The sequence below is a fragment of the Cetorhinus maximus genome, chromosome 9 (genome assembly GCF_964194155.1).
Source record: "Cetorhinus maximus chromosome 9, sCetMax3.hap1.1, whole genome shotgun sequence".
NCBI lineage: Eukaryota > Metazoa > Chordata > Chondrichthyes > Lamniformes > Cetorhinidae > Cetorhinus > Cetorhinus maximus.
In genome coordinates this window covers 70,855,511-70,871,336 of record NC_135887.1, presented here as the reverse complement: position 1 = coordinate 70,871,336, position 15,826 = coordinate 70,855,511, and the positions used below count along the sequence as shown (strand labels likewise).

General features: G+C 44.9%; 1 protein-coding gene across 3 annotated transcripts in view; it reads left to right on the top strand.

Annotated features, from left to right (window-relative positions):
* LOC144684704 (tumor protein p53-inducible protein 11-like) overlaps nucleotides 1–15,826 on the top strand; it is a 143,245-nt gene that overhangs the window by 28,214 nt on the left and 99,205 nt on the right. Inside the window, exon 1 of one of the 3 annotated variants that reach the window (XM_078548831.1) lies at nucleotides 44–141. The exons of the other annotated variants lie outside the window; for them this stretch is intronic. The gene's annotated coding sequence lies outside the window, so the exon portion shown is untranslated. Of the gene's footprint in view, nucleotides 1–43; nucleotides 142–15,826 lie in introns of those variants that run through there. 3 annotated transcript variants of the gene reach the window in all.

Genomic DNA, 15,826 nt, shown 5'->3' with positions numbered 1-15,826 from the left:
GAAAGGGGTGAAAAGTGTAAGTGGAGACTGTAAATGCTGACGGTTATACTGGGCGTGCAGCCAGACCTCCCCACCAAACACCCGGATCCACATCTTATTGGAAATGGTCCAGTTAGTGAACAGTCCCAGCCTGCTGGCCAGGTCAGTCTGGGCTTATTAGGAATGGAGAGCATTACTTCATTGGGCAGCCCCAATTAATATGGAGAACTGGGTAAGTGAAGGGAGGGGGGGAACGGGTGGGGGTGTGGGGGGGATGACAGCAACCTGGATGTGTACTGAGCACAGCAACATGGAAGTGCTCAGTTTGAACATGTTGTTGTACACAGTACACTGAATGCTGAAATGCCTATTGCCTTACATTTAGTAACTGCGGTCTCTCTTAAACTACAGGCTGTGTGCAGTTATATTCAGTTTGAAGTATCAAAGCTACACTTCTATGTGCATGTTCCTGTGTCTGCCTAGTCAAAGTATTAATTTATATTAAAAAGCTGTTTGAAAGGGGCATGTTTCAAGATCAATAGCTGCACTCCAGGCAAACAGGAATAGTGAGCCTGATAAGGAGCATGTGAGGTAGCTAAGAAATGTGATGGCAGAAGGTGGGGAACCCTGAATCCCAAATGAGACTGATTGGAAAGTGGAAAGTGACCAGCAGGCAGGTGTGAACATAATAAATCAGAGACTCCCAGGAACTTTATACTAGGATTGGAGAGTTACTTGATGTTGAAGGAGACGAGCCCACAATGAGGCGTGTGAGAATGGATGTAGAGTTAATCACTTGAGGCTTTGTTCATGGCATAGTGGTATTGTCACTCTTACCTGTCCCCTTTGTATCAGGCGTGTGTGTGTGTGTGTGCGTGCGTGCATGTGTGTGTGTGTACACGTGTGCGTGAGTGAGTGAGTCAATTAAGCTGGGCAGAGATTAATAGGAGTCAGGTTGTCTGGGGAGGTTGAAACATGAAAAGGATAGAGGTATTAGGTTTGAGATACAGGTAAATAGGTTAGATCTAACATTTGCATTTTTAGATAAGTTGAGAGTTTGTTTCAATATCATGGGAGAGTCAGAGGTGCCAGGAGTTCCATCGGTAAACAAGAAGTGGGGATATTGTATTTTATTGACCCGAAAACAAAGGCAAGATAGAGACATGAAAGATTTTATATTTGAATTCCAAAGAGGTGTGAGAACAATAGAACCCGAGATGAAAGGGGAAGAAAGGCATTTTAGCTGTGAGATATAGCTGGGGATAGCTGTTGAGGTAGCAGCTGGAGCTGAGTTGGGAGCTGTTAGCTCTGGGCTGGGAGGAGATGCTGTTTGAACCAGCCATCCAGTCAAGCCAGAAAAGTCTTGGGCTGCAACAAGCAGTTTTATTCTGAAGTTTGGATTCCACAACAGATTGGTAGAAAGTTGATAGGTCATGTGGTATGCCTCTATTAAAGCTACAGCAGTTTGCATTGGGTAATATTACTGGATTTCTTATAGTTAAACATCTATAAAGGAGTGTTGCCTGGAAGGCATTTACTTGTGGGTCTGACCAAGTGGAGAGCCTTTTTGGGGGGAACGTTTGTAAGTCTAGTGATTATAATCTTGTGTGCTTAAGTTTTCTTTTATTCTTGTTAATAAAACTTTTACTTTTAATTTTTAAAATCCCAAAAGTGTTACTGGACCTCTTACTGCTGAAATCAGTACATTGTCTCCTTGATTTCAAAATACAAACAAAAAAGGGGATGACCCGTAAGCCAAGGTCCCCTCTGGGATTTGGTTCACGCAGCGATTAACATTTGCTGTGGTCATGAGAGTTTGGATTTTTGCTAACAAGGTGGGAAGCTCAAGTCAGGAAATTTCCCAACTCAGCAGACCTTTTCTGGTATAAATGACGCGCACATTATTTTACTCAGGGGGGTGGGGGCAGTGATGGGATTGAATCGGGCCTGCCGATCCCAGAAGCAGATCAGATGTGGCCATGGGGGTGGGCGAGCATTGAGGCAGGCTGGTTAGAAGGCCTGCCTTGGTTACCTGAGACTTCGCCACAGTTATATTAAAGGTTCTTATGGTCTATAGCACTTGCCTCTCATACCCCCTCACCCTTCCATGCCATCCATGCCACTTCCTTGCCCTCCAAGCCCCCTCATCTGATATGCACTACATAGAGAACCAATGAACCAAATAATAACAATGCAAGTCTTAAAATTCTGATGAAAAAAAAAATTTAGAAACCCGCTTTGAAAAATATCTGCTGTTCTTACAACCCTATAAAAGTGTTAACCAAACAGAGCCATTATAGTATCAATAACGGAAGCTCCACCTTACTTCACACCTCTTAATCTTGCCCAAATAAACATATGGACATTGCAAAAAACAGATCAAAGAAAGAGTAATTTATTATAACCTTTTGAAGATTTCAATCAATCAAAGCAACACTCCATTTCTACCTGTCTAAATAGAGTCCTGCTAAACTAACCCATTAGTAAGTCTTGGTGCTCAGTCAAGAATTCATAATGAGGCCTTCTGGGAACTGTACAAATCAGTTAGTCCGGGGTATGGGTGCACTAGTATAGGCATTCCCCTCATAATACGCTGTGATTTGGAGAATGAGCTGAAGCCATACTGAGTAGGACAAACTGCTGGAAGAGGGAGGAGTAGGAGCAGAGGGAGAAGGGATTTTAGCAGGAGACCATATCAACCCATTGCGTTGAGGGAGCAACCTGAAGCTCCGCAAGTAACAATGTCAGACATCTCCACTTCAGTAAAGACATCTCACTGAAAGCTACCACCTGCTGTAAGCCATGACTGCAACCTCAGCAGGACGAGGACAATGTTCAGTAGACTGTGGCCTTGAGCTTTAATGCCTCTAGCTCCTTTCAGCCTGGAGCTGGAGATATGTGCACCATCTCTCTGTTTGTGCAAGAGAGGTCACCGGTGCTCTCTGTTCAAAGACTAGTTTTCATTCTCTCTACCCAAGCAGGGACGAGCAGGCTGAATAAACATGTGGCTTTACTAGAATTGCAGGTTTCCCTATGATGCAAGGTGCCACTGACTGCATACATGTCACTTTTCAGGCATTGAATGTCAGCAGTGCCTTGTATTGGAACTGATAGGGATTCCAGTCACTATGTAGTTATTGCAGGACTGTACTCAGCACATCATACAGGTCAGTCAGTTCTCAGTATCCTGGCAGCAGTCACGATACCTTCATTCTGCACCAGCTTGCTGTGCCCGCAGCTGCATTTGAACCATCACAGCAAACCAAAGGCTGGTTCCTGGATGAGGAAGGCTTTCCTCTGACCACATCTGATGACTCCAGTGTGTAACCCAGGCACACGTGTACTCCAGGCCTACAGTGAAAGCCATGCTGCTACATGAAATTTGATAGATCAGATCATTGGAGTGTTGAAACAATGCTGCTTCTAGCTGGATAGCTCTGGAGGAACTCTACAGCACTCAGTATTTCAGACATTGTCGGCATCTATACGGTAATCAGCTGAGGAGCAGGAGCATGAAGAGCAGGAGGAAGAGCAGCAGCACAAGGAGGAAGAAGCAACCTAGACACACCCTTACTGCCTGGGCTGCCCATGAGGAACTCATCCGAGTGCGATACCAGTAACCACAACCCCAATCCCCCATTCACCAACAGGTCCTACACCTTACCCTCCTCCCTCTGTACCTGACCACCACCATGTCCAAATGGCGTCAGTGGAAGAATAAAAGTCACCAAGATTATAAATAAAATCATGCGATATTGCCTACAAAAGTCACCGAATTAGTCCTGTGCATTTCCTGAGTGTCTGCCTTCTGGGTGCCTTTGCCTCTTCTCGAGTTCTTGCCCAGTGGCTGCAACATGGCTGGTGGAAGGCTGCAGTGGTGAAGGACTTGCAGGATGCCCTTGAGCAGCTCTGGGCCTAGAAGGCCCAGCTTTGGACTGCATCCCCTCAGCATTGAAGGCAGCAGTCTGGGCTGCAAGCCCTTTGGCTCACTAATCCCCAGTCATGATGGCAGCAGTCTGAACTTTAATAACCGCAAGCTGAGCTTGCATTACTTCATTCTGAGGTTTCCCTGCAGCACTCAAGACGTTTGGTTGCTGTTTGAGCTGTGTTGGAAGCAGAGACATTGTTGCATCATGGTTGTGTCCACAAGTGTGTCGATGGAGTTAGCCTCTACTTGAATGTTGGAAAGGATGGGCTCCAAGTTTTGTGCAGAGCCCTGTGCCAAGTTGCTGCTGGACTCCTCCATGTTCCTTAACATGAGCCGCTGGCTTTCTGGCAGGCTTCCCAATGCCAGCATTTTGTTGTGCATTGCCAAGAGTGTTCTTTTTTAGGTTACACCGTTGAATTCCTCACCTGAGTTCTCTGATGCGTAATTCGTGTGTGACTTCACCCTCCAGCGAGCTGGTACCTGTGCTATCCTTGCACCCTAACCTGGCTGCAGCCCAGTCATATCCGCTATCTCACCATGGTGTAACTTCTGCTCCTAATCTATCCTTTAGATTATATGCAGGCCTAGATTTTCACAGAGTTGTGGAGACTCCGCACCTTATCAGAAATGGCGCCAGGACCTGAATCGAGAAGTCACATCCCTATTTCCGAGACATCCTATTTTTGCTGATTGGGGATGGGTGGTGAGACATGACTCTCACATTAGGGAAACCCAAACCCAGCAGGGCCATGTAGACTCAGTGCTGAGTTCAAACAGACCCAATTCTCGCTGGAGCAAGGGCCTTATCCTGCAGTGTGAGACTTAGAATTTTTAGAGTAGACATAAATGCTCGTGAAAGCTGGACAATTGTCAGGCTACAAAGTTAATTAAACCCCCTGCACTTTAAGTAAAAAAAGCCTGCTTACATCTCTGAGTTGAAAAGAATTGGTGCTTGCAGTTTTAATAGCTGTTTGTTGACATAATCCTAAATGCTATCATTATAGCATCACTACTACTTGAGTGCTTCTGGAACCTATCAATAGTACAACTGGGGGTGGGGCTGTAAATTCATGGTTTGAATACCAGCCCCAAGAGGTTATTAAGGGATTAGCAGTCTTTGATGTGCAGTTATAAATACAAATGTTTGTTTTTATAAGAGGTTAGGTGCTTGAGGGATTTAAATGTATTCAAAAGTCTTTTATCAATGAGTGTATTCTTATGTAGTGAAGTCTGTAACAGATACTTAGAACTTTATTTTATTTCATCTCAGCATGGCTCCTGACGTCTGCCCTTGGTAGATACTGGGTGAGTTGGCATGGAAGGTGTAAGGGCCAAGGGTGGTGGGGGGGAATGAGTTGGCATGAGTTTTCACTCTGGCATGGTGCTATAAGGGGTCATGGGGATGAGTGGAAGGGCATGAGTTGGCAAGGAGGGTGTGAGGGGCCATTGGGATTGGGTGGAAGGTGTTAACATCGTGTCAGTTACACTGTTAAGGTTAAGAGAAAAAGGCAATGGGTATTGATTGTCTTTGAGCACATATAAATAGATGATAGCTGGGACACTGAGTGTATAGGAGGAGAGCTGTCAGACTGAACAAGTCAATAAACTCAATAAAGAAAAGCCGTGTGTCTTGGTTTTGGTTTCACCAACTGGCTTGGATCCTATTAATAGAAGGGTATGAGTTGTCTTGGATAGGGTGGATGGTGAAGGGGTGTGAGGGCTAAGGGTTAGAGGGTCTAATATTGAACAGCACAGTTGGGACGAAGCCCCAGAGAGCAACCTGCCTGGCTCGGCACTCAGCAGCCTCTGTGACTGCCTCGGAACTGTTTCCAGGGGTGGTGCATCCAGATCCAGAACACCCCCGAAATGAAGATCCTGCAATTCGGGGCACTTTTTCTCAAGGTGGGTGTGGCAAACCAGAAAATTTCCTGACTCTGTGTACCCACTTCAGAAGCAAAAATCCAGGCCAGAGTGTCAGTATTTGAGTTGCTTTCACACAGCCAACATGCAGTAATTGAGCTGGTGGCTGCGAGTGTGGAATCATACGACAGTGTTCTGTTTTCATCATCACTCTCTCCCAAGTGTTCCCTCACTGCCTGGCCAGGTTGGACCTCTTGGGTATCTCAAAGGTAAAAGGTACAAGGGTAAGGTGGTAAGGTGGTGATGTGGAGAGGTGGGTGGGGGGTGTGGGGGCAGGGGTGGGTGTAAGTGGCACATGTTTACACCATCTGCAGCACGCAAATCAGAAAAGAGTCTGAGAAGAGGGGGATGTGAGAAGGAGGATTATGTATGAGGACATTGTCATCTTTGATTTCAGTCCTGCCCCTGGCCATTGCCTCAGCAATGGCTGACTGAATAATTGCCAGCACCACCTCATGCAAGCATGCCTCTCCACCTCCGGTTAGCTCCTGCCGCTTCTGTTTATCGGGATATGGCATCTGAAGATACGTTCACTGAGTTTAACTACTCAAGCGAGGATATTGAACATCTTGCAGTACTGCATCCTGGTCCTTGGGCCTTTACTCCAGCTACGGATCTCCACGACTATCGCTCCCACTGCCTTCTCACACTGTGTCTCCAGGGTCTCCTGACCCCTGCAGATATAGGACATCTCTTCTCCTTTCCACATCCACCACCAAATGCAGTGTCTGAAAACGTTGGAGCCTACTCTCTCCCATATTGTATCGTTCCTCACTCCGAAGTAGGTAAGATTCTCTTCAACCATGACTCCCAGCACCTGTTCCAGCCACAATGCACCGGACTTATTAAAGTGGGACAGGCTAGCTTTAAACAGACAAGTGATGCTAGCCACACACAATATTGGCTGCTTACTGATGTGTGCAGCCAACGAACAGCGCAGTTAGCGCTGGCTGCATGCAGAAATCATTTAAATGATAATTAAGTATCTCCATCTCCACGCCTGTTTTCAGGACCGACCAATTTAAATCCCAGAGTCTCCAGCTCACAGAGTTTAATCTGAAGTAAAGCCTTCTTTGGTCTTTGTTAGGTAGTCTGTTTCCATGCATTTTAACTCACTATAAATCAGAGACTATTAAAGGTTCAGCAAAGGAATCAATTGAAGAGAAGTGAAGTCTTTCTTGGGTTTTAAGCCCTCTTTTAGATTAATCTTGGCTGCCTTCCAATTGGATGGTTAGCTCAGTTTATGTCGTATTTGTCCATTTCAAAGTGCTGCCAATCTAGACATTTTAATCTGCCCCTCGGAACAGTTCTGTCTCAGCACTGAAAATGGGTCTCTGCTCAACTAAGACATTTGCAGAGATTCATTCTCTCTTTCTTTATAGATGTTAATTAGTTTGTCCCTCAAGGTGGTTTCTCAAAGCTTTCCTTTCTTTAGGTTTAGCAGTTTTGTACATTCTTGTTATAGGGATTACAGTTACATGGATTCTTGTCACTGGTAGGAGGAGATTGTGGAGGGAGCTACACTCGAAGACTGCCCTCAGAAGGATTATAACAATAGATGCTATTAGCAGAATAACATCTCCTTTCATCAGTACAAGTTCACCCTGCTCTTGTGATATTACAGCTTTCAAAGGACCTCGCCTGCTGCAACAGGAACATTGAGTGGGGTTGGGGTGGGGGGGAAGTCACGATTTGAACATGTACGTTCTTAAAAGAATAAACAATTCTGATGGAATGACGTTAGGAGAGGTCTGAGATCTGACCACTTAAGCACTTTTGGATGAGAGTTTTCACTATGAAGAGAGGCTGACTTAATTAGGCTTATATTCCCTGGAGTTTAAGATGAGAGGTGATCTCATTGAAGCATACAAGATCCTGAAGGAGCTTGACAGGGTAGACAGGAATCTAGAACACAGGGACACAGTCTCAGGATAAGGGTCTGATCATTTAGCACTGAGGTGAAGAGAAATGTTTTCACTCAGTGTTGTGAACCTTTGGAATTCTGTACCCCAGAGGGTTAGAGAATCATAGAATCGTAGAACGGTTAAACACAGAAGGAAGCTGTTTGACCCATCGTCTGTCCAGGCTCCCTGAAGGAGTAATTCACCTAGTGCCAGTCCCCCACCTTCTCCCTGTAGCCCTAGACATTCTTCCTTTTAATTCCTTCTTGAATGCCTCATTTGAACCTGCCGCCACTACACTTTCAAGCAGTTCATTCCAGATCCTAACCATTCCAGCCCCTAACCATTCTGGATCCGAACCATTCCAGGTCCTAACCATTCCGGATCCTAACCAACCTAAACCAAAACATTTTTCCTTATGTTGCCATTGTTTTTTTTGCCAGTCACTTTAACTCTGCCTTTTCTCGATCTTTCCACCATTGGCAACAGATTCTCGCTATCTACTCTGTCCGGACCCCTTATGATTCTGAATACTCCTATCAAATCATCTCAACCTTCTCTTCTCCAAAGAAAACAGTCCCAACCTCTCCAATTTATCTACGTAACTTGTGGATGTCCATCTTCTTTCAGATTCTCCCATTGTACTTGGGCTCGCCACAATGCTGGTTGATCACATCTTTATCTCCTCTTGTCACCCATTCCTCTTCCAATCCTGATGCATTTACTGTCTCTCGCCACCGCACCTTCCAATCTGGTCTTAGGCCTTCCTCCTTTTCTTCTCCCTGGCAGCCCCATATCCATCACTCGCCTCACCATATTTCCTCTCTCCGTAACGTGACCATACCATTTCAGTCTCTCCTCGGCTACTTTCTTCGATGATCCCACAATCTTCACTCACCCATTGATGTGCTGGTTCCTGACTTTGTTCTTTTCCATCGTTCCACACATCAGCCTCGGCATCCGCACCTCCTTAGTATCCAGTGATTGATCCTCTCTTCTTGATGTTGCCCAGGGGTTTCTACATGAACGAGGCCGCTCTCGGAACTGTGAATGCTTTAAGGCGAAGATGGGCAGATCTTTGGTGTCTCAGGGAACCAAAGGAAATGGGGAGTGGGCAGGAAAGTGGAGTTGAGGCAAATCAGCCTTGATCGTATTGAATGGTGGATCTGGCTTGATGGACCATAGGGTTCACTCCTGCTCCTATTTATCATCGTCTTCTGTTCCATATGGGGATGAGCAGAGTTACAGGAGAAAGTAGTTTAAAACTTTCACAGGATGTTTGAATTTGGTAGCTGCTGTTGATTGAGATATTAGTGTGCCTGGCATTTGAACAAGTGAAAGGCCTTTTGGCTACTGGTGTTGAAGGTGAGGAACATTCCAGTAACCAAGTGGGCTAGTAGTGAATGCACAACCTTAAAAATAAAACAGAAAATGTTGGAAATACTCCACAGGTCAGGCAGCATCTGTGGAGAGAGAAACAGTTAATGTTTCAGGTCAAATGTCCTTTCATTGGACTGAGAAAAGTTAGGAATACAATTGGTTTAAAGCAAGTGAGAGGAGTTGGGGATGGGAAAAAGAACAAAAGGGAAGTTTGTGATCAAGCGGAAGACGAGACAGATCAAATGACAAAAGAGTTGGCAAAAGGAATGGTTATGGAACAAGTAAAGAAACAAAGGCATGTGTCTCATGGGTAAAAGCAGAACACTGCAGATGCTGGAAAATCTCAGCAGGCCTGGCAGCATCCGTGGAGAGAGAAACAGAGTTAACACTTTGAGTCCATATAACTCTTCTTCAGAGCTAAAGAGAAATAGAAATGTGGTCGATTTTATACCGTTTAAGAGGGGGTGGAGCAGGTGCAGCAAGATGGATGGTCAGGGATAGGTGGGCGGTCAGGAGAGATTGACAAAGACGTCATGGACACAAGACAAAGGGAGTGTTAATGGTAATGGTTGAGACTAAAGAAGATGCTGATCATGGCATAAAGGTAAGATAGCAGAATGTGTTAATAGCCAGAACAGGGGTCAGTGCTCAGTAAAATCATGTGTCTCATGGGGTTGTGAATGAGAGGATTATGAATAGTTGCCACCTGAAAGCAAAGGAAAAAGAGTTAAACTAAAACCAGCAAAAAGAAAGAAACAAAATGGGGGCAGAGGTTACTTCATGAAATTGTTGAACTCAGTGTTGAGTCTGGAAGGCTATAAAGATGTTCCTGTTCCTCGATGTTATGATGAGCTTCCTCTGCTGTCCGACCAGCTGAGCATTTCCAGCCTTTTCTGTTTTTATTTCTGATTTCCAGCATCCACACTATTTTGCTATTTATTTATTTCTAACTTGTTTGTTCTTGGATGTGGGAGATGCTGAGAAGCCTGCATTCATTGCCCATCCCTAGATTTCATGAAAAGGCATGGTGGTGAGCTGCAGTCCACTTGGAATTGTTACTCTTTCGATGGTGTTGGGTAGAATATTCCAGAATAATGGCCTCATGATGCTGAAAGCCATATCATGAAAGACTCTGAGCGGTTCTCAAGACACTTCGATGCTTCTCTGTCTTTTTGTCTGATCGAGGTGCTAAGAGAATGGAGTGCTGTGAAAGTTAAGTGCCAAGGTGTAGCCTGAGGTAAAGAAATCCTCAGTCTGTCTCAGTGACTGGTGGTCAGCGTTTGCTTTATACGTTGCTTGGGCTGAAATGAGCCATTCAGCTAATTTGGGAGTGAGGAGAGGTGATTGGAGGGAGGGGGGATTCCCATTGGTGCTAACGATTTTGAAATTTGAGAAACCTCTTGCCAATACTGACACCACACCGGGGACCCCTGGCTTCTCAAAAAGCTGCCCAAAGTTGTAGAGATTGTGCTAGCTAGTGATCAGTTACAGAAATAATATGTTAATAAACCAATAAAATACCCTGGGGACACCACTGCTTTTGCCTGCCGCCACTGCCCCCCCGCCCCCCCCCTGCTAGCAGCTCCCCCAGGATTCCATAGTGACACAGATTTTGTCATGAACACTTCATCATAGGAAATGGTTCATGTTCACGGACTTAGGACATTCTGGAAGAATCGGCATTTTAAAAGACGCTGTCCCTTAAAGGGTTAATGCAGGACTCTGATTGCTATTCATAGAAAAAGCTCCCTTTTGCAAGAAGGGGTAACTAAGCAGTTGGAAAAAAAAAACTGTCAACCTCTTGACCCAGTGAACTGTGTGCAAAGTGGGGTCACTTGGGTTTTATGGCTCTGAAAAAGAAACCATGCCTGGAAGACTGTGTTTTATAAAGTGAGTTTTGTTTTGCTTTTGAGAAGTGAAGGACCAACTGCTTGAGAAGGAAGACAGTAGGCTTTTTGCAGTCCACAGCCAGAAGTGAAAACAAGCTGCTTCTAAGTCGCCACATGCTGGGATAGAGTACCTGAAAGTGGCCCTCAAGCCCATCTGAAAAGTAGTGCCAGAGTCATTGATTGTTTTGCGTATCAGTGCTGAGAGACAACCGTATAACCTGGATGCCATTTCAAGGACTGCACCACCCTTTGCTTTTGAACCATTGACTTTTAACCTTTGGCAGAATTCCTCTGTTTTGATTTTTATTTCATTGTTTTGTGTGACTGTCTGTGTGTGTGACTGTGTGCGCGTGTGACTGTGTGCACATGTGCGTGTGACTGTGTGCGTGTGACTGTGTGCGCATGTGCGTGTGACTGTGTGCGCATGTGCGTGTGACTGTGTGCGCATGTGCGTGTGACTGCGAGCGCATGTGACTGCGAGCGCATGTGTGTCTGTGTCTGTCTTAGGGTATCTCAAAAGATTAACTGGTATAATTTCATATTCCATACTGAATGTTGATAAGCTTTGCCTTTATATTAGACAAGACTGGTTTTATAATAAACTAATCAGTTTGTTGTTTATTGAAAGAAGCCTGGTTAAAGTCTCTTATATTCTGGGTAGTGCAGTAGTGCCAGTAGTGAAGGTTAACAATTGGCCATTTTGGTGATTAAATTAAACTTTTAAACTAATGGTATGATCTGTGGAGCAGTGGAGCTAGATCAACTGTGCACTCCGCCCATCTCAGTCGTAACAATTTGAATATGTTCCAATATTAGGAGGTGCATCTTCTCTGTTTCGTGTGTGCAATTTTTAACTGACATTTCAGATCTTGCCACGACTCTGGTCATAGCTCAGATTGGTGTGATCCTTCAGATTTGTCACTCTTTATGTTTCAAATATTTCCTGAAAAATTCTCTCAAAACACAATGTGAAGCAGGATATCAGCAGGTTCTGCATACAGCGTCTCAGAAACCTCAGGCCCCATTAATCGATGGGCTTGGGCATGACAAAGCTGTAAATTAACTGCAAGACTGAAAATCTGCTGAGATCTACACAGATGAATGGATTCTTTCCCTTAAACCACTACCTCAGCATCAAATTTAAATTCTCTCCTTTTGCTTTGCAGTTTCTGAGTAGAATTCATTCAGTGTTTCAGTTTGTTGTTCCAAGTGACCCTGTAGATTCAATTGGGTAATTAATTCCTGCTCCTAAAGGGAACCGTTTAGTTAGGGTGCATCCCACTGTTCAGTCAGCTTTGTGGGCAGCAGTATTGTCAATGTTTCAGGTAGGCCTGATTAACCAACGTCACTATAACAGATTATCAAGTTGTTATTACGCACTGTTTTTGTGGGACCTTGCTGTGCACAAGTTTACTGCACATTTCCTACATTACAACCGATGAAGTACTTTTCAAAATGTAGCCTCTATTCTAAAGTGCTTTAGGTCATCAGGTGCTATATAAAATTGAGGGGGGTTTTTTTCCCTCACAATTCTGGTTAGTTCTGAGTTGGTTCAAATGGTCCATCCTATCTTTTTGTAATTATTCAGAGCTGACTAATTAGACTGAACATTTAAGACCACATGAGCTACCCTTCTGCTGATGTCTATGTTCCAAGATTCATTTAGCCGGAGACTGTTCAATTTTGGGATGTACCATAGAGCTCCATCACTCTCGATTCTCAATGTGGCCTTGAGACCAGTGTCACATATTTGGAGCACATGAGGCTTCTGCTTTTCTTGCCAGCTAGTGATGCTATCTCCTCAGCATTGATAGGCCAGAGGCTTAGAGGAGTGCAATCTCCTCCTAATCACCTTTGTTTGCATTCGTAAAACATTTTTGTAAATCCCTAGGTGATTGTGTCAATGCTGAGCTCTCTCTACAGTTCAGGGCAAATTATGAGTTAAAGAAAGGATTTCAGGCTGAAAAAGCCAGTTTATTTTTTGGAACCTGGGCAGCGCTGGTGAAGCCCAACATTTATTTCTCAGCATGAGTTGCTCTTGAGATGGGGCGCTGCCATCTTGAATGACTGGAGCCCACCTGGTGAAGGGGCAGGCAGAATCCAAGTGGGAAGCATACATGACAGGCTGTCTCTTCAGAAGCCTCTGGACCCCTTCATAAGGCCTACTGAACAAACCCATACAACATGGTGGCAACTCATGAATGTATAATATGTAGAGGCTCTTCTACTTTTATTAAATGTGCTTATGTTAAATAGCAGGCATTATATTGAGACATGTTGACTGCATGGCTATAAGGGACCTGCTGCTGACAAATTTCTGACACTTTTTGTTCATTTTCCTATTCACTGCACCTTCTGTGTCTAGTGTGAAAATTCCTACATTAGTATCTCCTTGTGGCATTTGTAGTACAGGGTATTTGGCATAGCAAGGGTTAATGTGGGACTGGAGAACAGTACTACCCACAGTGTGATATAGAGAAACACATGGCAGTAGACAGGAGATGGAGTTGTATAAAGAGGGTCAAGGAGAAGTCAGCGTGAAGTTAGCTCCTAGTTTGGGCGACACTTTGTACATATGTTAATCGTTATGTGTTACCAATGAACATGACTGTTTAACCTTACAAACCTCTGAACCCCTTCATAAGGCCTACTGAACAAACCCATACAACATGGTGGCAACGCATGAATGAACCCAGAAATGAAGAAGCTGGCAAAGGACCTGGGGTCTGATAAACTAAAGGAACAGCATCGTGACCCGACTGGAGTGCGCCTGGACTGAAGACACAGCTGAAGATTGCCTAAAATGGCAGCAAAGCAGAAGGAAAGTCCACTGTGCAGCTTAAGGACTGATGTGGAGGCCCATTGATTGCAGATTCAAAGGACACAGCAAGGATGAGCAAAAATTCAGTTCTATGGCTGAACTGGCCTTTAAAAGCCTTCAGACTATTAATCAGTGCCAGCAGTCCGTTTTGTTAATTCCGTGGCCTGCCAGGGTGCAGGGTAGGCGTCATACCACGCAGCAGTTGAGCTTCATAAAAAAAAGCACTTTTAAAAACTCAGCCAAAACTGGAATCTTTGATTTAAAAATTCACTGCAAAAAATCAAACCCTTGGAGGTTGGGTCTGCTAAAACCTGAGAAACGTGGGAAGGAGGATTGAAAAAACAGGTACTGCAGTGCCATCCTTAAAGGTGAAACAGCATTCAAAGCTGTACTCGCCTGAGCTGAAAAGCAGCCGTGGGTAATATACCAACCCTATTAGATCAATTTGGACTGACACAAAGGCCGGACCAGATGCAGAATTGGTGACTTTGGCGAAAAAGGTTTTCAGGATAGCTTCTGGATTAGATAAGAAGATAAAGGCTGAACAAGTGAATACACTACTGTGCTCAGGCCCGACAGCCATTAACATGGTGTTGAAGAAAATGATCAGCCACAATCTCACTGAATGGCAGGGTGGGCTTGAAGGGCTGAATGGCTTATTCCTGCTCCTATTTCTTATGCTCTTGTTGCGAGGCAAGGAATAAATGAATCTTCATATAAGGTTGAAGATGTTCTGAAATCCTTCGATACCTACTTTAATTTAAGAAGTAATAACATTTTAGAGCCAGCAAAGTTTGATAAGTGAGTCCAACAGCCTGGAGATCCCGTTGACTCTTTTATAAATGAATTATACAGATTGGCTGAAGGCTGTGACTACAGTGGCCTTAAATCAGAGCTCATACCAGACTGGATAGTAGTCAGAATGGCTGATGATGCCCTTGCAGACAAACTACAGGCAAAAGAAGACCTGACTCTAGAAAAGGCCATCCAAATAGCCAGGCAGTCTGAAACTCGCCAACAATACCAGTCTGTTTCATGTGGCGAGGTTAAGCCACAGCACAGAGAAACTCCCAACAGTCCAGCTCATAAAGCAACAAAAGGGCAGGGAGATTCCAGGCCAAGGAAGACAGTACCCAAACAGACCAGATGATGATGGGAGACTGTCAGCACTGTGGAGCTAAAAGACCTCACAGGCGAGAGCAATGTCCAGCAATCTCGGTGCAGTGTTTCAACTGCAACGGGGTGGGACACTTTGTGCAAGTCTAAGACTCCGAGAGATGCAGAGGATCCCAAAACAATCCACAGAATTGAGCTTCTTGGGTGAGATCAGGGATCCGGATTCTCCATTTGGAATGTGACATCTCTGTAGACGATCACCTCACCAATTTCAAATTAGACATGGGAAAGGAACAGTGGCTGAAAGGCCTCTGGCTACAAATGCCGCTCTATGGCCCTGGAGGAATCCTGCTTTCAGTCATAGGCATGATCCTCGAACCTGTCCGATATGGCGATAAGCAAATATTCGAAATTTTGTACGTCATCTGAAACCAATCCTTTTCTCTCTCAAGCAGGGTGCCTGCATTGCCCTTAACCTCCTCAAATCAGTAGAAGACATCAACCTCTGTCGTCACTTACACAGAACTGCAAGTCCCCAAGAGGTCCACCAGTGGAGATTCTCAACCGGGACTTCAGCTCTGAATTGTCTTCACTCTTTGCAGAGCCGGTTTGTCCAGTTCCCTTGCAGGCGGCAGAAGCTCCTCTTTGGTCAGACCAGTCAAACCATCAGATTAAGTGCCACCATACTTCGAGTGGAAGACACACATGAGAATGACCAGCAACAGAATGATGAGTCCCAGTGTCAGGCTGCAACAGTTGCTGCCACACAACCGAGAAGCACCATGGCAACGAAACAGCGATTTCCAGCCAAAGTGCACAGCAGCAAGGCAATGCTGGAGCAGGAGCGTGGTCACTATCAACTCACCAGAGCACACCTTCGGGAGGTACAAGG